Source organism: Pongo abelii, chromosome 6, assembly GCF_028885655.2.
Source record: "Pongo abelii isolate AG06213 chromosome 6, NHGRI_mPonAbe1-v2.0_pri, whole genome shotgun sequence".
Classification (NCBI taxonomy): Eukaryota; Metazoa; Chordata; class Mammalia; order Primates; family Hominidae; genus Pongo; species Pongo abelii.
In genome coordinates this window covers 128231510-128254437 of record NC_071991.2, presented here as the reverse complement: position 1 = coordinate 128254437, position 22928 = coordinate 128231510, and the positions used below count along the sequence as shown (strand labels likewise).

Genomic DNA, 22928 nt, shown 5'->3' with positions numbered 1-22928 from the left:
ATTGTATGTATCAGCTTGGCGAGGCCGCAGTACCCAGATACTTGGTCAAGCACCAGTCTAGATGTCGCTGTGCAGGTATTTTTTTAGATGAGGTTTAACATTTATATCAGTAGAATGAGTGAAGCAGATTATCCTTTGTAATGTATGTAGGCCTCATATATCATCAGTTGAAGGCCTTAAGAGAAAAAGATTGAAGTCCCTAAAGAAGAAGGAACTCTGTCTCCAGACTCGCTTCAGACTCAAGACTGCAACACTGGCCTGGCGTGGTGGCTCATGCCTGTAATCCCAGCACTTTGGGAGGCTGAGATGGGTGGATCACTTGAGATTAGGAGTTCAAGACCAGCCTGGCCAACATGACAAAAACCCGTCTCTATTAAAAACACAAAAATTAGCTGGGCATGGTGGCAGGCGCCTGTAGTCCCAGCTACTTGGGAGGCTGCAGCATGAGAATCACTTGAACACAGGAGGCAGAGGTTGCAGTGAGCTGAGATCGTGCAACTGTACTCTAGCCTGGGCAACAGAATGAGACTCTGTCTCAAAAAAAAAAAAAAAAAAAAAAAAGACCGCAACATCAACTCTTCCCTTGGTCACCAGCATGCCCTGAAGATTGTGGATTTGTCAGTCCCTGTAATTGCATGAGCCAGTTCCTTAAGGTAAATATCAGTATCTACCCCCACCCCCACCACTCTCTCTCTCAATCTCAATCTCTCTCTCTCTCTCTCAATCTCAATCTCCCTCTCAATGGCCCTCTCTCTCTTCCTCTCCCTCTCCGTCTCTCCCTATTGGTTCTGTTTCTCTGGAGAACCCTGACTAATGCAGATAGGAAGATAAAGAAATTTAAATTGTTCGGCTCCCGTTGATATTAGCAGAAAGCTGCATCAGGCTTCTCTAGGTGTTCTTGATGTATGTGTATATTGCTTTTTGTATAGATGAGAATAGTGAAGTATAGAAGGGATGTGATGTACCCACAATCATGCAGAACGTTGATGGGAGAGCCAGGGAGAAAACTGAAGTTTCAAACCTCTGGTGTAGTTCAGTTGCTTTCTTGCTATTTGGCCTTCATGTTTTTATTAGCAAGGTAATAAAGTTACTGAGTTTGCCATGCGTAATTATTGGTAATGTTTATGGAATGTTCTCTGTATGTCAGGTGCTGTTTTAGTTGCCCTACAGGTGTTAGTGATTTTAATCCTTACTCATTAGGTAGTCCTTAACTAATCCTTAACTCATTAGGTAGTTACCTAATGAGACAGGGAATAATATTATCCCATTTTACAGATTTTAAGCAAGGAGTCCAGTGAGTGATGTGGTCATTGCTGCACAGCTAGTGAGTGACAGAGCTGTACTGAAGACTCAGGCAGCCTGGCTGCAGAGGTGGTGCTGTTGACCACTCCGTCGCTTCTCAGCTTAATGCCCTGAGCACAGCTTTTCATCTCTCCCTTTGGAGCCATTGTCCAGAATATTTATTATGGTAGTGTGCTCTTAGTAGGGCTTGTATTGAAAGAGAAAATGCTTATAAGTTATTTTTCAAGAGGCCATCCGATAATGCTTCTTAGCTCCTTGAAAAATAGAAAACATTCCCATTACAGCAACACTGTAGACCACCTGCTGGAGTATATTTTTAGCAACTAGACTTTGCTGTCTAGCCTAGTGACACTGGTGGGCATCTGATTTGCCCAGGGTCATACAGGAGTGTGATAAAGTGGTGATATGAGTTGGCTCCTGGTTCAGCATTTTGGGGTGTGTTCTGGGGTAGAAAATAGCAAACCTCTTTGTGTGTGTTCTTTGGATCTTTGAGAGAACAGTCATCATAACTCCCATTTATTAGGTCTGTTGTGTGCTAGATGCTGTTGTAAGTGCTTTATAAACATTGTCTCATGGAATCTTCTCAACAGCCCCGAAAGGCTGGCATTACCGTCCCATTTTACATATAAAGTAAGCAGTGATTAGGGAGTCACATTTCCAAAGCACGTAGCAGAACCAAGGATTAAACCTCATCTGAATGACTCCAAGCCAGTGCTCTTGGTCACTTGGCTATGTCTATACTGGGTGTCTATACTGGAGCTCTCTCTATATATACTGGGTATCTATACTGGAGCTCACCATTCTTCCCCGTAGACTATGAACTCCATGAGGAATGTTCTTCACTGATTCACCACCGTACTTCAGCACCTGCCAAGTACACTACCTGACACATAGTAGGTGCTTAATGCATATAGAGTCATGCGTCATTTAACAATGGGGATAGGCAGTTTTGTCATTGTGTGAACATCATAGAGTGTATATACATAAACCTACATGGTATAGCCTACTACATCCCTAGGCAATATGATATGGCTCTATTGCTCCTAGGCCACAAACGTGTGCAGCGTACAGTACGACTGTACTGAATACATTGTAACACAATGGTAAGTGCTCATGTATCCAAACATACCTAAACATAGAAAAAGTAAAGCCCCACAGTGTGTTACAGTGGCTACAGTGTCACTAGGCAATAGGAATTTTCAGCTCCACGTAATCTTACGGACCCACCATCATGGATGTGAGCAAAGGCATAGGTAGGGATGGGAAATGCCGGGGTGCAGAGTGGGCAGGAATCGATTTGTAGTTGCCAGGCAATGGTGTGTGTAAACAACTAAGGAGAAGATCAGGTAGCTAAGGTCCCTGGAGGCCAGAACCCAGAGGGCCTTGAATGGCATGTGACTAAATGATTTAAACTTAAGTTACTGGGGAGCAATGGAAGAATTTGAGTGGCTAGAGTCCCCGTCCTGAAGAGGCCTTGTCGGGGATCAGCATGTGGGTGCCTCTGGACTGTGCGCCATTGACTGAAATGTTATGCTGCGCATGACTGTATATTGAGCGACTAACAGACTCATTGTGTTCTCTGTGATCGCTTCCGAATGGCGAGAGGGCCAGGGCCAAAGAGCACAGACCTGTGAGTGCGTTATGGACTCATGTGGGTTTAGCCTTCACGATATATATGAATATATCATAATGTGTATATCTAGTGTGTGAATATATATCATAACTTATCCACTTTATGGATATCATAATTTATCCATTTTAGTGATTCCAGGACATTTTATCTATCTATGCTTTTTTTTTTTTTTTGAAATGGAGTCTCACTCTGTCACCCAGGCTGGAGTGCAAGTGGCACAATCTTGGCTCACTGCAGCCTCTGCCTCCCCAGTTCAAGAGATTCTCCTGCCTCAGCCTCCTGGGTAGCTAGGACTACAGGCACACGCTACCACACCTGGTTAATCTTTGTATTTTTAGTAGAGATGGGGTTTCACCATGTTGGCTGGTCTCGAACTCCTGACCTCAAGTGATCTGCCTGCCTCAGCCTCCCAAAGTGCTGAGATTACAGACATAAGCACTGCGCCTGCCCTCTAGCTATGCTTTAAGACAGGCCTATCAGCCCAGACTGGAGTCATGTAATACATGGCTCTGTCAGTAGCTCTCCTTCCCACAAAGAAGTCTTGATAATCTTACACTCATCCCTGCCATTAGCATTCAGGACCAATCTTTTATAGCCTGTAAGCCACACTGGTCTAGGACAGCACCCAAATAATACTCATGCTATAAAAAATTCTTCAAGTTATATATTTTTTAAAACATCCCTAAAATTATCTTTTTCCTCTACTGAGAAGAATTTCAGGATCCCCTGTCTCTCACTGCCTCTCTTCACACACACCTACCTTAGTTTGTCACCTATTTCATAAACATGTCTTCTTGAAAAAAATAAAGAAATGGCAGTACATGAAAAATTGCTTCGTAAATGGAAACTGTATTATTTATATTTGTAGCATTTTTTTCCCCTTGAGGTTAATTTCCTTTGCTTCCCATAGCTGGAAACCAATGATTCAGTGCCATTATATAAGCTTATTTTTCCTCTTGGAAATAGTAAATTATAAGAGGTTTCACCAAAAAATACACATCAAAATTAGGCAGTATTCAGTGTTTAGCCTCCATCTGCCTTGTCTTCTTTAGTTGTGCAAGTAGATGCTGATGATTTCTGGCAGAGCTAAAGTAAATCATGTGAATTTATTTTTTTTTCTCATAAAACAGATGGCATGGTCTAGCTCTGGGCTTGTATGTTTCATGAAGTACATGGGTCTGAGTGCATATTTATTTTGTGAGCCAAGGTTTATGCCTTCTTTTATAATGTTCTTTCACTAAAAATGACCTGGAGAGCTAGAAACTCCATTTTTGTCAGTGTAAGAAGCTTTAGAATCTACATCCAGACCAAGGCCATGGAACAATGTAGATTCACTCAGTAAAAACTCACTAGCAGCCTTGTTTGTACTAGTCTGTCACCTTTGCTTGGCTTTGAGAAGCTTCAAACTAGGGCAGTTTATGTTTGGGAATGACTAGTCAAATAGCAAGAAAGACATAGGCAAGGATGTAATTTTTAAAAATTTAAGTGGGGAATGGTGGAGCATGAATCAAAATAGAAGGTAGTCTTACCTTCTTGGAACTATAAAATAGATACATTTGAAAAAGGTACCCTCTCAACCTTCTGAAAGTCAGAATTTTTGCTGCCACCCCTCATTTTGAATCTCTATTCTGCATTTTTTATTCTTTTTTTAGGAAGGAGGAAGAAAAATTTCTCCTGAAGAATTCATTGGAAATTAAAATTAACTTGCGCATTTTGTATTCTTTGGAATGTGATGAAGACTGATTTGAAAGGGCAGTGCTGGATTTGGTCAGGCATAGGAAAGGAAGACATGCAGTCGTCCTGCCTAGTTCATCCCCGCCACGATGGAGAAGCGGGGTTGCTTTCATTGTACTTTTTTTCATTTCTTTTCTTGCCAAGCCCAGTGGCTTCTGTTACAACATGTGGCAACTTCTCCCTTGGAGACTGACTCAGTCCAAGTTACCATAATATTTAGGACCAGCTACAAAGACGTTTCTTCCCCTAAACCCGTGCCAAATCTAAATCAAACTATCTTCTCCTCCTTAGCCATTCAAATAGCTCCAGCTCTTCTATAAAAATACGAGAAATACACAGGCCTCTTTTTGTTTTATTCCTGTTCAAACAGATAAACAAACAAGGCACATCATGCCTAGGTTGCTTTGAGCTCGATCACTTCCTCCTAAAACAGTCTTATACTATGTTGATTTTAAGAATTGCAGCTTAGGTATTCTAGAACATATTCTGAGAGCATATTCTAGAACATATTCTGAGAGCATAGTCATAGTCTTTGGTCTCAGAATATGTTTGCTTCCTTCTAGAACATCTGAGTTCTAGAAATTGCGTACAATAAACTGCTGTCAATACTGCTGGAGGAAGAGTAACTCTGACATCACTGGCCTATAACAGGTGTGGCTCTGAGCTTCTGGGCCTCAGAAGCCCTGACCTCTAGAGGCTGGGGGCCAGCGGGGCAGGGAGGTGATCTCATCGTGGATGGCCACAGATCATCCACCTGCCAAACAGTTAACCCTGAACAAGTCACGTCAATTTATTTTGCTTTTAAAAAAGAAAGTCTGCAAAATAGAAAAAAAAAAAAAAAGATTCGTCATAAATAAATTTGTTCTGATCTGTAAATACCCTGGTCATTTCCCCCTTGGCATTTGATACACATAGTATAGGCATATTTTAGTCATCCGTGCTCAAGTAATTATATTCCGTAACCAACTTTATTAGCATAAGTTAACTTCCTCATATTTTTAGCAAGAGTTACTTTCCTTCATTGCTTAGCTTATTGTTTTGAAATATGAATTACTTTCAGCACAGTTCATTTTTGTGGATGGCATTTCTGTCTTTTTAATTTGTAATTATTTGATATATACAAAAGATGGTATGTAACATACAAGTAAACTCTAAAGCACAATTTTAAAGGTGCTCCAGTGAACCACCATCCACCTTAAGAATTGGCTCATTACAAATACTTGGAGATCTCTCTAAGCATCTTATTCCTAGCATTTTCCTGCTTTCCCACTATTCTGAAATTTGTATTTATAATTATCCTGATTTTTAAACAAACATATATTTTTATCACGGTGTAATGAGTAAATGTGTGTTGCTAAAGGTATTTTGAGACATATAAAAATAGTATCAGACTATGCATGGTCTTTTTGGAACTTGAGATTTTCCTCCATATTATATTTGCAAAATTCATCCATGTTTTCAGGTATAGCTACAGTTCCTTCATATTGCCAGAATATTCTAGTGTGTGAATATATCATAATTTATCCACTATCTTGTTTATTGAAGGGGGGTGGGAAACAAGGAGCTCTTTTTTTTAGACATGTTGAGTCTGAGATCTCTATTAGAAATCCATTGGAAATGATGAGTAGGCAGGTGGATGCTGTTACTCAGGAGAGATGTCTGAGATGGAACTAACAGCGTGTAGATGGCATCTAAAGCATTGTCTTCCCAACTGTTCTCAGAATGATGGGCCATTTAGCCCATCAACTGAGATTTTTGTGTTAACAGTTTTTTTTTTTAATTTCTTAAAGGTCTATCTGGTGTTTTTCGTTTGTTTGCTTTTTCCCAAATCTGCCTGGTCACTTTGTTCAAGTGTGACTTGTAAGGGAGTAAACGAGGAGAGTATGAGCTTCAAAGAAAATGGGGGGAAGTATTTTGCCAGCTCTCATGGAGTTTTGTGAGATCCAAATGAAATGCTATATGTAAATTTGCTTTGTAAACTGAAAAAAGTTATGCACTTAATTATTATATTTGATGATGGCACCTTGTTGGGTTCTGGTTAATACCTCATATTCAGTGAGTGCTTACTTTATCTGTATTAACACATCTCATCTTTATAACAATCTGTGAGAAGTAGGTACTATAGATTCATATTTTACAGAGGAAAGTACAGCTTATAAATGGTAGACCCAGGATTTGAATTCAGAGTCTGCTTCTAGAAGCTGTGTTCTTAGCTCCAATGCTATACTGTCATACTGATTTCCTGCCTGCCTTCTCCTTCCTTCCTTCTCCCCTCCCTCCCTTCCTCCCTTTCTTCCTTTCCTTCCTTTTTTTTTTTTGAGACAGGGTCTCACTCTGTCACCCAGGCCAGGGTGCAGTGGCATGACAATAGCTCACTGTAGCCTTGACCTCCTGGGCTCAAGTGATCCTCCTGCCTCAACTTCCTGAGTAGCTGGGACTACAGGCACATTCCACCATGCCTGGCTAATTTTTAAATGTTTGTAGAGATGTGGTCTCCCTATGTTACCCAGGCTAGTCTCAAACTCCTGGACTCAAGTGATCCTCCCACCTCGGCCTCCCAAAGTGCTGAGATTACAGGTGTAAGCCACCACACCTGGCCATATTGTCCTTCTTTAAATGACAGGTTTCTTCCCACTCCTTCAGCTTCAAGAGTACAAACATTTTAGGGTCACATTTCAGCATGTCCACCTTGAACCCAGCTACAAAAATCCTACCCCAGGCAGTGGGCCCCCAGCAAAGGGCTGTGTGTGCTGACCTAGTTTCACCACCGAACCCAGCCCCAGACCTCACAGGGCACTGCTCACCTGCCAGGTGTCCACTCTGTGCTTGTTGAAAATGGTGTCTTCTTGATTTCAGTTATTTGCCTGAAGCCACCCAATAAGTCAGTAGTGGGCCAGAGAATAGAAACCAAGTCTCCTGCCTTTCAAGTGTCACATTTGTTTTGTGTTAATAAGCTATATACCTCCAGGGGATCTGGCAGAAATTTGAAAGTGCTTAATTTTACTGCAATAAATACTTAAGAATCCTTTTTAAAGCAAAGAAGTCAAGCCCCCACCAGGGAAAACACAATCTGCTCTGAGGGCCTTTGACAAACTGACATGGGCACTAGGACTAGGTCACGGATCATTGGCCCTTGATTCTGTCTCCCACTGAGCATCCCAAAGGGGTTGAGACCTCTGCTGGCGCCACTAGGCTTCAGCCGGACCTGGAAATGTTCTCGCAAATGAAACTGGAATGCATGATGTCCTGGATTCAGCGGGTCACAGCTGACTGCCATCAGGAGGTGTGACGGAGAAGGTTCCATTTCTGCGACCCTGTGGTGACACAGGTCAGGACCCAGGCGAATTAGCTCAGCCATCTGAATTGGCACCTCTCTGCTTTTCTCGCTGAGTGACAGGTGCCTTGCAGTTGGCTTCAGATGTTTGTGAATGTGCTGTGTTTCCTAAAGCCATGTCAGTCAGGAAGAAGATGTAGGTATTCAAGAGGAGGGAGAAGAAAATCTGAATTAGAAACAACTTGAGGATGGAGAGCACAGGGAGGGATGGGTTACCTTTGTCATCAGAAGAACGCCAGGCAGATTTTAGTCCCTCAGCTAATAATACTATTTGAAAAATTGATGGAGAAATGTAACTGGAAGGTTTCAGCAAGACAAAAGCTGCATCTCCAAGGCTGGACTCAGCATGTTCAGGTGGGAACTGGGTGTGAGTGTAATTGTCAGAGGGGAGGGTTGTCACAGGAGGTGCACGATATGAAGAGTCACAAGGGGACGCATTATTTCCATGAGTTCTCACAGTTCCCAGGGCAGCCACAGATGGTAGTGGTTTATGTCTGTCTCTGCCTTGACAGAAGGGCAGTAGGCAGTTGTGGCAAGAAAAACGGACCAAATGAGGGCTGCACTCAGCAGGTTAAATTTGCTGTCTGTTAGTGTTCCCAGGTGAGATGCTTCAAAACTAGAATGCTCTGCTGGGACTTTTATTTCTCTTAGAAATAAAAGGCCAGGCGCAGTGGCTCATGCCTATAATCCCAGCACTTTGGGAGGCCAAGTCGGGCAGATCACCTGAGGTCAGGAGTTCGAGACCAGCCTGGCCAACATGGCAAAACCCCATCTACTAAAAATACAAAAATTAGCCAGGTATGGTGGTGGTGGACGCCTGTAATCCCAGCTACTTGGGAGGCTGAGGCAGGAGAAACACTTAAACCTGGGAGATGGAGGTTGCAGTGAGCTGAGATCGTGCGCCACTGTACTCCAGCCTGGGCAACAGAGTGAGACTCCGTCTCCAAAAAAAAAAAAAAAAGGTTCTTTGTTCACGCTTTCTCTGCGCTGCTGCAAGTGACTTTGGTGCTGTTTCCTGCAGGCTGTGTCGGTGGCTGGGACTTTCTCGACAGCAAGGCAGGCCGTACATGAGGCCTATAGGACCCAGGGCTGCCTCCCAGTGCTGACGGCCCTGCGCTGTGTGAGCTTGGGTAAGCCAGTTCGGCTCACTTCACCTCAGGTTCCTTGTTCCTATGTGGACAGGTTGCTCGTTTGGTGGATTAATAATGACGGGGAATGCAAAGTGCAGTTGGTTTTGCTGGGGAAAAGAGCAGGGAAGTGGAGACCTAGGCAGGTGATGTCACCTCTCTGATGAACTCGAAGGTCTCTGTCAACACTGGTGCCCTTGTCCTGACATTGCGGGGTTTGTGGCATGATTGAAGAGACCTCGCATGCTCTCTGGGCAGCCCTTGTTAGTGCCCCCCAACTAGCTGGGAGATCCAGAGTTTCATGAGAACCCTCCCTCTGTGACAAAATCCGCCTTCCTCGCTGTCAGGCTCAGGCTGTCCTGTGCCCCCACTGAGCCTGCTCATTATTGATTAACGAACTTGTAAAATGAGAAGTATTGTTTTACCAGAAGCTACATGTTTATGTGGCTGGTAAAAATGAGAAGAGTTGCTTGAGAACTGGTTCTCCTTTCCATGAGTATATACAAGGTTCAAATCTGGGCTTTGTGGTTATAAGACATGTTGAGTGAATAAAAATGAAGGAAATGCTGGGCATTTATCACAATTTTTTTTTTTTTTTTTTTTGAGACAGGGTCTTGCTCTGTCACCCAGGCTGGAGTGCAGTGGCACGATCTCAGCTCACTGCAGTCTCCACCTCTCAGGTTCAAGTGATTCTCGTGCCTCAGCCTTCCGAGTAGCCAGGATCACAGGCGTGGGCCACCGCACCCGGCTAATTTTTGTATTTTTTGTAGAGACAAGCTTTCGCCATGTTGGTCAGGCTGGTCTCGAACTCCTGGCCTCAAGTGATCTGTCCGCCTTGGCCTCCCAAAGTGCTAGGCTTACAGGCATGAGCTGCTGCGCCTGGCCTTTCACAATTCTTAAACTGTTGACTTACAGAAACACAGACCTGTATGAATACACAGATCACTTGAGAGGTCTGTCTCAGAACTACCTGCTGTCATGAGTGATGTACAGATAAAACGTGGAAGATCTAGAAACTAGTCATTCCTAATCTCTGCCGTAAGTAAACATTTTAGTTTAATGTTAAAAGGTCACTCAGGGTTATTGTGAGATTTGATGAGATCATGGCTACAAGGAGCTTTTAACTGTATGAATGAAAAATCTTATGAAACTTCAAAGTCACTCCTATTTACTAAAACCAGTGTAGTGGCTGTTTCTGCCTCTTTTCTTTCCCTCCTCCCTTCCCTTTTCTTCTCTGTTCTTTCTGTCACTTTCCTCTCCCTTCTACCTTTTTTTCTTCCTTTCCTTCTTCTTCCTCTCCCTCTTTCTGGCATTAGCAGTTTGTTTGTTTGTTTGTTTTTGTTTGTTTTGAGACCGAATCTCGCTCTGTTGCCCAGGCTGGAGTACAGTAGCCCAATCTCGGCTCACTGCAACCTCCACCTCCCGGGTTCAAGCCATTCTCCTGCCTCAGCCTCCCAAGTAGCTGGGATTACAGACGCCCGCCACCACACCCAGCTAATTTTTGTATTTTTAGTAGAGATGGGGTTTCACCATGTTGGCCAGGCTGGTCTCAAACTCCTGACCTCAGGTGATCTGCCCACCTCAGCCTCCCAAAGTGCTGGGATTACAGGTGTGAGCCCCCATGCCCGGCCCCGGCATTAGCAGTTTTTACACAAGAAGGGCATAGGCATGAATCCTGCCTTCACGGCACTTACACACTAGCAGAGGAATCTGGCAGCAAATAAGCACACAAAGGCAGCTGCAGGGTATGATGTGCCCTGACGTAAAGGGACAAACACCGTGAGAGTCTAACTAAAGCCTGGCATGTGTCAATCCTGTGTACCTATTCAGAAAGTATTGTTCATGACGTGCTTCTGTTGTTACCCATTGGAAGTAGCTTTGTAAGCATAAAGATTGTAGTTTTGTGAAGCTATCTAGTGCAGAGTCACTCTGGGAGGTTAGCATTATAGAGTTTTTTTCATAGAAAGGATGGATAGATAGAAGTTTTTCCTAACAAGCACAAGTGGCAGTCTTTGAAAACTAATTTTTCATGTGTACATTGTAGGATTGGAAGATAACTGTGGTTGAGTGTGATAAACTGAAACTTTTTTAAAAATGTATTATTATTTTTTACAAGTTAAGTTAGAGCCAGATATGCTGATTCTCTACCATTTTCAAAAGAGGAATTGGAAAAGGGAGAGCTTGTTTATGTGGTATTCACAATAGCGTCTGCTCCTGAAGAAAATTTTTGGAAAAATCTCATGAGTGTCCTCAGACTGAAAACAGGGATGCAGTCTGCTGTTCGTGCAGGACTCAGGAGGCGAGCGAGCATGTGATACCAGGAAAGGTCCTATCCCTGCCCTGCTGGGGAGCCCTCAGTGGCAAGGTGGTGAGTTCAGGCTTCACTTCAGAGCATGGATACTGCTGCATGGGTGCTGGAAGGGTGCTGCATGGGTGCTGGAAGCTGCTTGACATAGTGCATGTCCTGTTTCCTGCCACTTGGAAAGAGGACTGTGGAAGTCAGATCTTCCCAGTCCTCACCAGTAAAGCATGCAATGAATGCCTTCAGTCCAGGTAATATGTCCAGGCTTTAAATTCTCCCGATCTATCTTTGGATACCCTGGGAAAAGTCTTGTCTCTTCTTAGGCCCTTCTGACTAAAAGCAGCCAGGACTTTTAAACTGACTAATTTTTAAAGATTTCCAAATAGAGAAAATTAAAGCAAAAATTTATGAAAGCTGAAAATGATCTTTCCAACTTTTCTCATTCAGAGTAGAACACTGGAGCATTGAAAGTTTGTTCATGTTTGTGATTGATCACATATTTAAAAAATTGTAAAATAAAGACCTTATTTTAAAGTTAAAAGTTCACTTCAACACCATCATTTCTACGAGGTTCTAGGTCTTTCGTGAACAAATTAAATATAGTGCTTTCTTTATAACATGAATTAAATCTCGATCCCAATGATATTTGGCACCTTCTAAATACCCAGATGGCCACTGCGTTTGCCTTGAAGTGAAGACGTGTGTAGAGTTTTAATCACGTTTTATTTTTTCTCTTTTAAATATCGCCTTTTCAATAGTTGCTTGTTAATGAATGACTGATTGTTTACTGCAGTTTATAATCAGGAATTTGAACATTAAAAAATTCTAATCAGGATACAGGTTAAAGAACACTTTCCCTCTCATTCTCTCTTTCCTTATGCTAGAACAATAAAAATAAATTGTCCTCCCCTTGGAAACATAATAGTTTAAGAAATTTTATCATTCTCTTCTTGAAAACTTAAGTTTAATAAAACAGTTCAGAGGAAACTTAATTATAGTTCTTATACTACAAAAAGCTCTTATAAAAACAGGGGTAGGGCCACAATAAATTTCACCTCTTGAGCATAACCACCACTTGAAAAAGAAAGATGTAGTTAAAAAATTATTTTTGCTTTATCTTCTCCATTGTTTAATGCCTGAACATACTTGGATTTTTTAACAGCAGGAACAAGACACAAGACTTTGTGAGCTACCCAGGTAAGATCATTTGAGTCCAAAGACCAGATTCCAGAACAGACCGCAGATTCCTGTTGAGGACATGGGTTGTCAGGACAGCCTGGAGGCAGAGGGGTAGATTCTGTTGTAGGTGTCGTAAGTGACATTTTGGATCAGATTTTTAACCCTCTTTTGTTTTCGAAAGTGAGTAAATATTCATAGCAGATTATTCTCATGAAACAAGACTGACACTATGACCTCAGGGAAAGAGTGCTTTGGGGGGAACTGCATATTTAATTAAGCAAAGAAAGAGCTGATGAAAGGGGCTGAGTGTCTCAGAGCTGTTGTTTCTTCTGCTGAATTTTTCCAAATAGGAGCACAGAAGTCCTGAGAACACTGCCTCTCTATATGTTGTGCTCGGTCCACACACTGCCAACAAATGTGCATACACACACACGCACACACCTCAAAGACAACCCCTCCAGCCTATGGTTTTCCTGAATTAGCTTTCCCAAAGTACCTTGAGCCACTATGGGTTCAGACTGGGGTTTGGGTTTGGTGACAGCTGTCAGTGCTCCAAAGGCAGAGGACTGAACTTAGGGCAAATCTGTGGCAACAGAAAGCTCTTTTCTGTTCCATGAAAGTCATGGATGATGCTTTCAGATCCTGTCTGCAAATTGCCCAACATCACATTGATAATGGAAACAAATGATCTGACACTCACATAGCTAAATATAATTTAGAATTTTGATGTGAGGTTGAAACATGAAAGATCATGCTTTTCAAACTGCTGTGATGACTTACACAGACAATTCATTTTAGATAATGGTGAGTTAAGCCTGGCAGCCTCTGAGCGTTTTTCACTCATTTGTTCAAACACCTGCAGTTGGGTACTGATGCACATGTTTAATTGCTTAAACTTAAATTATAAAATCCCTAAAAGGATGTTTTTCTCCTAGAAAATAAGTCAGGTCTCTTGCAAAGACTGCCTGCTTTCATGAGCTTCTTGTATTTCCCGGGATGCTTATGCACCAGCCCCTGTTAGAAAAGGTCTGCTTTTAAACACAGGAAGTTGAGCCCTTCAGGGAAAGTGCCGATGTCTGAACCATCAGCAAAATCACTACACCCATTCCCCTGGGAAGTCTAGTTTGTCAGAAACAAGTTTAATTCAGGAACTGCAGTTTATCCAGGTTCCATGAAGGCAATTAGCACTGGGCAAAGGGCTGTTTGATCAGCCTAGAGAGACCGCCTTTACGCCTAAAGCTCCAGTCATTTGTCTCTGCTCCCGCTGACTCGCAGCAGCTACAGAGGACATCAGAACTGGATGAAAATGGCCCTGCCCCTGCGACAGAGCAGGGCGCTTCTGGCTTGTGCCTTGTTATTTGTCCCTCCAGTGGTTCCTAGCTGTTGTGACGTCAAGGCTGCCATTCAGAGCAGAGAAAAAGGAAACCGTGGCCTCTCTTCGCATCAGTAGCCCGGACAAGCTGTTGTTTCTCAGGCATCCAAAGCGCTTTCTGTCTGGCAGAGCTGTGCATTCCATGCCTGGGTGACCTGGTTAAATGGAGGAAACCAAATGCTATCCGCTGAATGCTCTCCAAAACAAGCATTCCGCCCTGCGCGTCTCAAGCACAGGCTTCAATGCCTCCGAGGACTGTGAAGGGAACAGCAGCACTGCCTGCATTTGCTGCTGGCATATTCTGCTTCTGGTCAGGGTCTTAAAGGAGAAAATAACATCCTCAATGGCCTCGATTAATGCACACTCACCAACGTCTTTGTGCTGCCTTTGGGGTCGTGCTACAAAATCCTTTTTTAAAAAAGGATTCGGAATCACAGTCAGAAGTTCAAAACTGCTGAACTGCCACCTTTTCCTTCCTGTCTCACTTCAGCTTATGCCATTCCCCAATTTCAGATTTCTGAATTCCAGAAAGGCTCTTGTGTATGTGAACATATTAATCTTGCACTGTGCCTTACTGAACGTGTGTATGTTTTGCACACACATGAGAAAGACTCACAAGTATAATGCGTGGATCACAACTCTAGGATTTTCTTAATGAAGAGTAACACCTTATGCTTGTCAGAGAAAAGGAGCTATTTCACAGTGTCATAGAACTCTCTTAAGGAGCAAGCCAAGATCTCTGTAGCAAACATCAATCCTGCAAGGCCAAAAGCTCACTAATAAAGTTCTGATCACTTAGAGTGACTGCCTTAGAATTGACCAACTTCAGACTAAATTTTCTGAGGACATACCTTCTTGGGTTTCTTTCTGGCATGAGAGACTATTTTATTAGATTCTTGGATTCAGTTATAGTCACCAGAAAAAGCAAGGTTATAACAACCACACTTTGTGTTCCAGAGTTGTCTTAGTTAACTCAGTATTCATTTGAGGTTTTATGTTACAAATCCCATTAAATCTTTCTCAAAATAGCCCTTCTCTGAACATTCGATGGAAGAATATTTGCAGGAACCAAAACCATTTGATATATACACCGGTATATGTCAGGAAGGATCGTGATACAGGGGTGCCTTTTAAAAGTGGGTTATTATACAGCAGAATTCTTCCAGGTCCCTGACTCTTGTCTTCTGAAAAAAAAAGTGGAGATCTTCAGAGGACTGGATAAAGACAGAATGGATGGGGTGAATTATGTAAAGTTAGGATTTAGACTGAGGGTTTACAGGGCTGCAGTCTCGTTTTGCCTCAACAGTCAGACTTGCCCAGGGTCTGGCCTAATAACCATACAAATGGCATACCCACACTGGCATTGATACAGTGGTGGGAATGGGGCATGGGGGTGATGAGCATAGCTTCTTGCTGAGCGCTCTGGTCTGGGTGAGCCTGAGATCTTGAGAGAAAAACTAGGACATTGCTTTCCATCACGGGCTGAAGAATTAGTTCTTGTTGACGGCTACTTGCATATCAGTTAATTCTTTTCTTCTTCTTCTTTTTTTTTCCTATTACTACCATTTCAGGAGGTACTTGTTATCTGAAGATAACTGATACCGGAACTACTGCTATTTTAAGAGAATTGACAAAACTGAATCAAACATTTAAAAACAAACAGTCACTTTTTTTTTTTTTTTAAAGATCTTATTGGGACTAAGTCCTGAAAAAAAAAAAACTAAAGTTGAAGTTTAGTTTGTTTTATATAATAGAAATTTGGGATATGATGCAATGGCATGTTATTTCTTAGAAGAAAGATTGAATGTTGACTTCTAAAGCAGAATCATATAAAGAAGATGATTTTTGTACAAGCATTCAAATTTCCCGAAGGCCTCTCTTAATCTTTTGATATACAAACCATTCTCTTGAAGAGTCTACCTCTCATGTAATCACCTCGGTTGACTTTCTCTTCCTCAGTTGTTAACTGTTGAAACTGTCTTTCATCCTTGTCATGACCCTATGTGACTCATGCAGTTTGCTGGTATCATTTTTATCAACTGTGTGAAAATCTGCAATTCCACCTTACAAGTGAGCTACATTGGATTTTCATTTTATTCTATGACATTATTCAACCAAGAAAGTGAGCAAGAATAGATGCTGACGTTTAATGAGGACTAATAATAAGTGATCGCTGTATTTGTCAATATTTTTATATGATGATGACCTTTGCTTCCTTATGCAACTTGGTAACTATAGGGATTCAGATGATGATTACTTGAGTAATGAATCCCCACCCCCTGCCAAATATTATGTTGTATTTAAAATACTCAGTATGGTTTAGTGGGCTTTATAATCAACCACATGTAGATTTGGAAGCCACCCCTGACACTTCACTGAGTTCTATAACCTTGAGCATGCTATTCACAGAACCTAAGATTCTTGATCTTTTATGTAGAGTAATAAAACCAACCTTGCATCATGGTCATGAGGATTAGAACCCATATGTATAAAACCCTGAGTAATACCCTGTGCATGAGTTTAAGAAATAGTCCTGTCCTCATTAGGGCTGTTATTGCTTTTGTGTGCTACCTTACATTTTATATGAGACTTTTACACTTATTTTAATTCTTTATATAAGCCCAGAAGCTAGAGAGCTTAAGTTTTACCCTCTAGACGTTGCAAAGTCACAGAAAATTTTTGAGGAATGCAGCGACATGAATTTTACTACATTTTAGAAGACCACAGTTGGTGACTCTGTATGCTCTGCATCAGCTAATAACATTTGATAGCCAGTTTTTTCATGGCATAGGTGAGAACACTAAGGCCCAAGGATATGATGTACTTTCTTGGCATCACATGGTTTGGTTCTGGCATAGCCAAGCCTAGAACCCAACCTTCCTAATGCCTGCTGTGTTTCTTCACCACCCAGTTGCTCCTTGGCAAGTGAACCAATTACAAAGGCTGTCTTACTTGTCCAAGGACAGAGAGAAAGGTGCATCCTGGGTGACTGGAAATGGGAGTGGGAGGGAAAGGATGGAGGCAGCAGACATTGAAAGTAAGTATTGACTAGACTTGGTGACAGAATGGCTGAGTTCAGCTCAGTGAAGAAAGGGAGTCCAGAGGCCAAACTTTCAACCCTGGTAGGATGGCTATACAGTTAAGTGAAGTAAAATCAGTAGAATGGTGTTGGTTTTTTTGCTTCATGATGAATTTAAAGGGACTGCCTTATCCAGATAGAAATATGTTAAAGATATAGGTAGGAGAGGTAGCTACCATTAAAGATACAGATTTGAGATTAATGCCACAGAAGGAGAGCTGAACCACTGTACTACATATAACCGTGTGTGTGTGTGTGTTGCACATGTGTGCATGCGCACTTGTGTTAAACTGGATTTGTTGGCATATCTCCAATTCAAACCTGGGTCAGGTGATTATGTTGTAACTTACTGCCCAGTTATAATCACAAACTGTTACACCTTCATCAGAAGAAAGAGCGAGTTCCCTAGATCAATGTGTTTGTGTGTTTGTTTTGTTGGATGGATGCTGCTGAGGCACTGAGAGACAGACTTTGCCGGGCCCTGTTTTGTAAACAAATCTGTTCACGCACGCTTTCTTCTATCATTGGATGTGTACACTGGCTCTGATTTTCCCACCCGACACGCCAAAGCCTAAGCATTTAGAAGCTTGTTTTCTTTTAGAAGTAGGCAGGCACCAAAGAAAAACTTGCACATGCATTTAAAGTGTGCACATCTACCCTAAGTAAGTCTTTGGATCTTTACAATTTTAACTCTGGGCCATGTGCAGTGTATTTCAGCCCACTACACATCACAGACCTGCGAGGCGTCCTGACAGCCCCCACAAAACTATGGACTGAGCTTAGTGCAAAAGAGAAAGCCCTTTTTACCCTTAAAGTTCAGCATGGGCCATTGTGGGATTAGTCACCCCAGATGATAAAACGTAATACTGGTTTTCCTAAGTAGGGGTGATTCAGCTTTCTCTTAGATTGGAATATGAACTTAATGTATATAATACATACAGTCACTTCCTGAACTTGTAGTTTTTTGCATGTTTTATTTAATATTCTAGCCAGGTTTAAGTTTTTATGGCAGGAAGTATGTGAATGGTTATGACAGGAGTAAATAACATTTGATTTTATGATTACAGTAGAGGAAGTAACTTTTCACACCAAATAAATCTTTGGGAAAAAAGTGCTGGCTTATAAATTTAACGTACATAAATTTTCCAGAATCTTGCATACAGTCGCCTGTGCTCTCTTAAATGGAACTAAATACCTGACTGGTCTCCTTTTTTCTTTTAACTTTTTTTGGTCAACGATTGTCTTTGTTTTAGAAAGAGGCATTTTCAAGTGTTTTGATGTGACCCCACACGACCTAAAACCATTAAAAGATTCTAAGCAAAAATAATAAGGCCAAACTTTAGTGTAAATAGCATGAAAGGTTTGAAAACTAAATAAAAATTATTTTTTCCTTCAAGAGTAAATAGCTAGGCTAGGCATGGTAGTTCATACCTGTGAACCTGTGAACCATTGCTTTGGGGGTCTGAGGTGAAAGGAATGCTTCAGCCCAGAAGTTCAAGACGAGCCTGGGCAACATAGCAAGACCCCTTCTCTATTAAAAAAAAAAAAATAGCCAGATGTGGCACACGCCTGTAGTTCCAGCTACTCAAGAAACTGGGGCAGGAGGATCACTTCAGCCCAGGAGTTTGAGGCTGCAGTGAGCTATGATCGCGCCACTGTACTCCAGCCTGGGCAACAGAGTGGGGCTCTGTCTTAAATGACCAAATCATTTTTCATCATTAAAGCCCAGGAAGCCTCCAAGCTGCCGCCGAGGCAAGTTCCTTCCAGTGACTCCTATGGCCATGATCTGCAGGCACTTGGGAGGAACAACCTGTTAACATCAGAGAGGCTGTTGCATGTGAACAAGTTTACAGAGAAGAGGAAAGAATTGGATAGAACTTCAGTTACATTTCATAGTAAGCAGAACTTTAATAGAGGCTTTGTTTTTCCTTGAATAAAAAAATGAATAGCAGGAATAAAAGATTTAGAAAAGATTTCTTTCTTCACCCTTTTCATCTTAAAGCCTAAAGATGTTGTAATGAGAAAAATATTGTGACATTCATTTCTGAAGGTTACTATTACACACACGTGAATTATGTGAATGAATGGATGGATGCCTGGCAGATTAAAATGTAGAGTTCCAGATGCATTCATAACCACCATGTGGCTATGACACAGTGGCACATCATTGGGCTGGGAGTGAAAGGATGAAGGTTCAGACTTCAGCCCTGTGTCTGGGAGCCTTACCCAACCACCCTGACGGAAAACAGGATCTCTGAATCCCTTCTACCTCTACAACTCAGTACCACACACTGTGCAGCTAAGTAACGTGCAAGTTATATGAAACTGTTTCACAGGATCAGCAGAGTTACCACGCTTAGTTGTCCTGAATCTTCATTACATTTTTACAGAGAATATATTTGCATGTGACATGATTAAAAATCTACCTTGTGTTTTTATGGTCTTTGTAGGTTTTAAGGTAGTTTCTTATATGCTGTTTTCCTTGCTGTTCAGCCAACCTGGGTGTTACTGGCAGACATGCTGAGGGCAGGCTCTGGAGTGTGGAGTCAAGGTCAGGCTCCCTGGCTCTGAATCCTGGCTCGACCATCTACTGATTGTGTAACCCTGGGCGTGTCCTTAAGCACCCTGGGCCTCAGTTTCCTTAACTGTAGGATGAGGATTAAAGATAGAACTTACCTCCAGGGCTGCTATGAAGATTAAACGAATGGACGGATGTGTAGCTCGTGGTAGCGCCTGAGCTGGCCCTGCATGTCAGTGTGCTGTTCTCGCTGATGATGAAACTGGCTTAGCGAGGTTGGGTGATATGCACAAGGGCAAATTAGCAAAAAAGATGAGCCAGAACTCAAACACAGCCTTAAGACTTCTCAGTGGCTGGTGCCTTTCCGTTGTGAGACCACTCTCTCTCCTGCCTATAAAAGTGCCACGAAAGAGTGCGCTCCATTTCATTGTTTAAAAGAGAACTGAGTAAATGTTAAACATGAAGGACATTTGTCACGGGGTTTTACTTTGTTTGGAGAGGGTGGACTCTATAACTCCTGAATGGTGTCCACAGCATAGCAAGGACCTGGACAGCCTCCATGGTTTCATCACATTCTCAACATCCAGCCTTAGAAACAGCTCCCTTTAGGTCCCCAAATTAATAGGAGTTTCTAAAGGATAGCAGCTTTTTTGCAACTGCTGCATCTGTTAGATTCATGTTCTCTTTGCTCCCCCCTCCCCAAGCTTCTATTTCATGATCTTTTTGTTGTTTTGCTCTACTTTTCCTCTTTTTAAAACCTCTGCATTGGCCACCCAGGACTTAAGAGGAACTTTTCTGGAAAGCCGTCTGAAACAGGAACAAATTGCACAGAAACACTGAGAGCTGTGAACTTGTGTATACCTGACATAGTGGGAGAGGGGGGTTTCCTTCTAAGTAATAGAGAAGAGTGAATATTCTAATCATTGAGTAGTGGTCAGGCCTGTAATCACTGCTTTTTCTTTTGCTGAGCTCGGTATCAATGGACGAGCTCAAAAATTGTAGCTATTTAAAATTACCCTCCATGTAAAGGGTTCCTGTTCCTTTGATCCGATCACAGAATATTCCTTTTTTTTCTATTGAGGAGGTTCATAAGGTCTCGTGGGCAAGGGCTGAGGAGATGACTATTGCGTAGTGTAGTTGTTTTAAATTAAAAATTTACCTCTAGTTATAGGTGCTACTTTTTACTCACCCTCAATTTGGAGATTACATCATGCAGGCTAGGCACAGTGGTTCATGCCTGTAACCCCAGTGCTTTAGGAGGCCAAGGCGGGAGAATCGCTAAATGCCAGGAGTTAGAGACCACCCTGGGCAACATAGCAAGGTGTCATCTCTACCAAAAAAAAAAAAAAAAATTATCTGGGCATGGTGGTACTTACCTGTAGTTTCAGCTACTCTGGAGGCTGAGACGAAGTGAGACCCTGCCTCTAAAATAAATAAATAAATCAATTATGTATATCAAGCAAATGATTTCCATACTCTTCTTGTTAAAATATCAGTTTGGTAAAGATGATAAAAGCTTATCACATCCCAGGAAGTCGAGGCTTCCGTGAGCCAGGATCGCACCACTGCATTCCAGCCTGGGCAACAAGAGCGAGACCCCGTCTCAAAAAAAAAAAAAAAAGTGAAAATTCCCTTCCAGAATTTCACATCCAAAAATGTGAAATAAAAGAGTTGGGGTCTAAGTGGCAAAGTGCTGCCGTGTTTCAAGTTAAGGGCTTCCATGGATTGTGTGATACATACAGGTGTGAATTTGGGTGATTTGTTTTATTCTTCAGTGCCCATTAAGTAGAAGCTTGTATTTTCCTCCTTCCCCGTTCAAGAGCCCCCCTCCCCACCATGCAGGCACATGGAGGCCCCAAGTTGGAAGCACATTCACAGCCTGAAGCTGAAGGACAGGCTCTGAAAAATCTTTCTTTCAGCAAAACGTCTACTAATCTCAGAAAGTGAGCTTTGTCACCATTGATACTCTGTAAGGTGGGATGAAAGCAAGTTTTCTTACTCATTTTGCCCAGTTGTCAAGAAATGCTGCTCTTCTCTCTGACATAAATTAACAGGTTTGGCTACAGCCTACAGAAATACAAAGTGTCACATTTTAGCCTTAGTGGCCGGTTGTCAAAGGGTGCCTGAGTGTGAACACCCTGTCGGCTGCTCTGTTCATGTGGCTAGGTCTCATAAATAGGTATTTTTCCACCCCTGTGATGGACAAATCTGAAAAAGTTTTTTCATCTTACAAGCCCAGAGGATGGTATTTAGAGGCTGATTTTTGGTATCTCAGTTCCTGGTAGGGAAGATGAATTCCGTATTTGAAATTTAGGGACAAACAAAAATAATTCTTTCTGTTTCCTTGAAGGGTTAATGCTCCAACCAGCCTCAGATTGGTTCGCTTGAATCTTAAAATTACTTTTCTGGTCACGCGCACCGAAGGTCTAAGCATTTGTGAAATGTCTTTTTTTTTTTTTTTTTTTTTTCCCCTCTTGATGCTGTTCTCTTTGGGCTGTCTTAATTACACAGGGGTTGAGAAACCAAATTAAAATTAGGCGTGTCTGGTCAACAGTGATCACGTTACATGCTTTTAGCTTTGCTTGTTGAAGTTGCTTCTCCTCCGAGTGGCTTTCCTCCCCACAATTTTTTTTTTTAAAGGAAATATCATAAGCTCTTTCAGAAATACTCACAGGAAGTGAGAGTCCGTATGCTGGTTACTCACCAGCAACTGAGTGTTGGCAGGTGGAGAATGCTACCGCAGCCCGCCCAGACGGATCTGCAGACTGGCCCCATCGCAGAGGATTAGACACAGGGTGCATGGATCATAGGGTTTTTGAACAGAAGGGAGTTTTAAGAGGAAATTGGTCACTGCGTGTCATCTCGAGGGGTGGTGATTCAGGGAGCAGGGCTGGGGGTCAGAAGGCACGTGGCTGCCATCTCGGAGGTTTCTGCTCACTTCTCAGAGGGCAGGCTGGCTTCTAAAAATCAACGCTCCCTCCACCCCCAAACAGCGATTCTTCTGCAGTGAATCACTTCCAGAAATGAATAGCCACAGTTTTTTGGAATGAACGTTGTGAAATCCCTCCTTTATAATGGCAGGTTTTCAGTTGGTGGTTTTATCAGAATTTCTCAAGATCAAAACGAAACCTTCTCTTTAAAAAGGAAAGAAAGTACTATCGATACAGAAAGCAAAAGTATTTCCAGTCTCCTACTGAACTGTCACGGCAGACCTCTCTGTATCTATATTTAGAGCTGTATGTCCATATATCTGCCTGAATGTGTGAGTTCTTGGAAGTATGGATTCATTGCCAGGAGCTGGTGATTTCCTATGCAGAGGTCGCTAACTACCAAGAAATGTTACACTCG

At 42.2% G+C, this 22928-nt stretch overlaps 1 long non-coding RNA gene across 6 annotated transcripts in view; it reads left to right on the top strand.

Moving 5' to 3' along the window:
* Positions 1 to 22928, top strand: part of LOC100939643 (uncharacterized) — a 228082-nt gene that overhangs the window by 173360 nt on the left and 31794 nt on the right. For all 6 annotated transcript variants that reach the window (XR_010140754.1, XR_008527589.2, XR_655462.3 and 3 more), the window contains one exon: positions 1 to 22928. This exon is cut by the window's left edge. This is a non-coding gene — a long non-coding RNA (uncharacterized LOC100939643).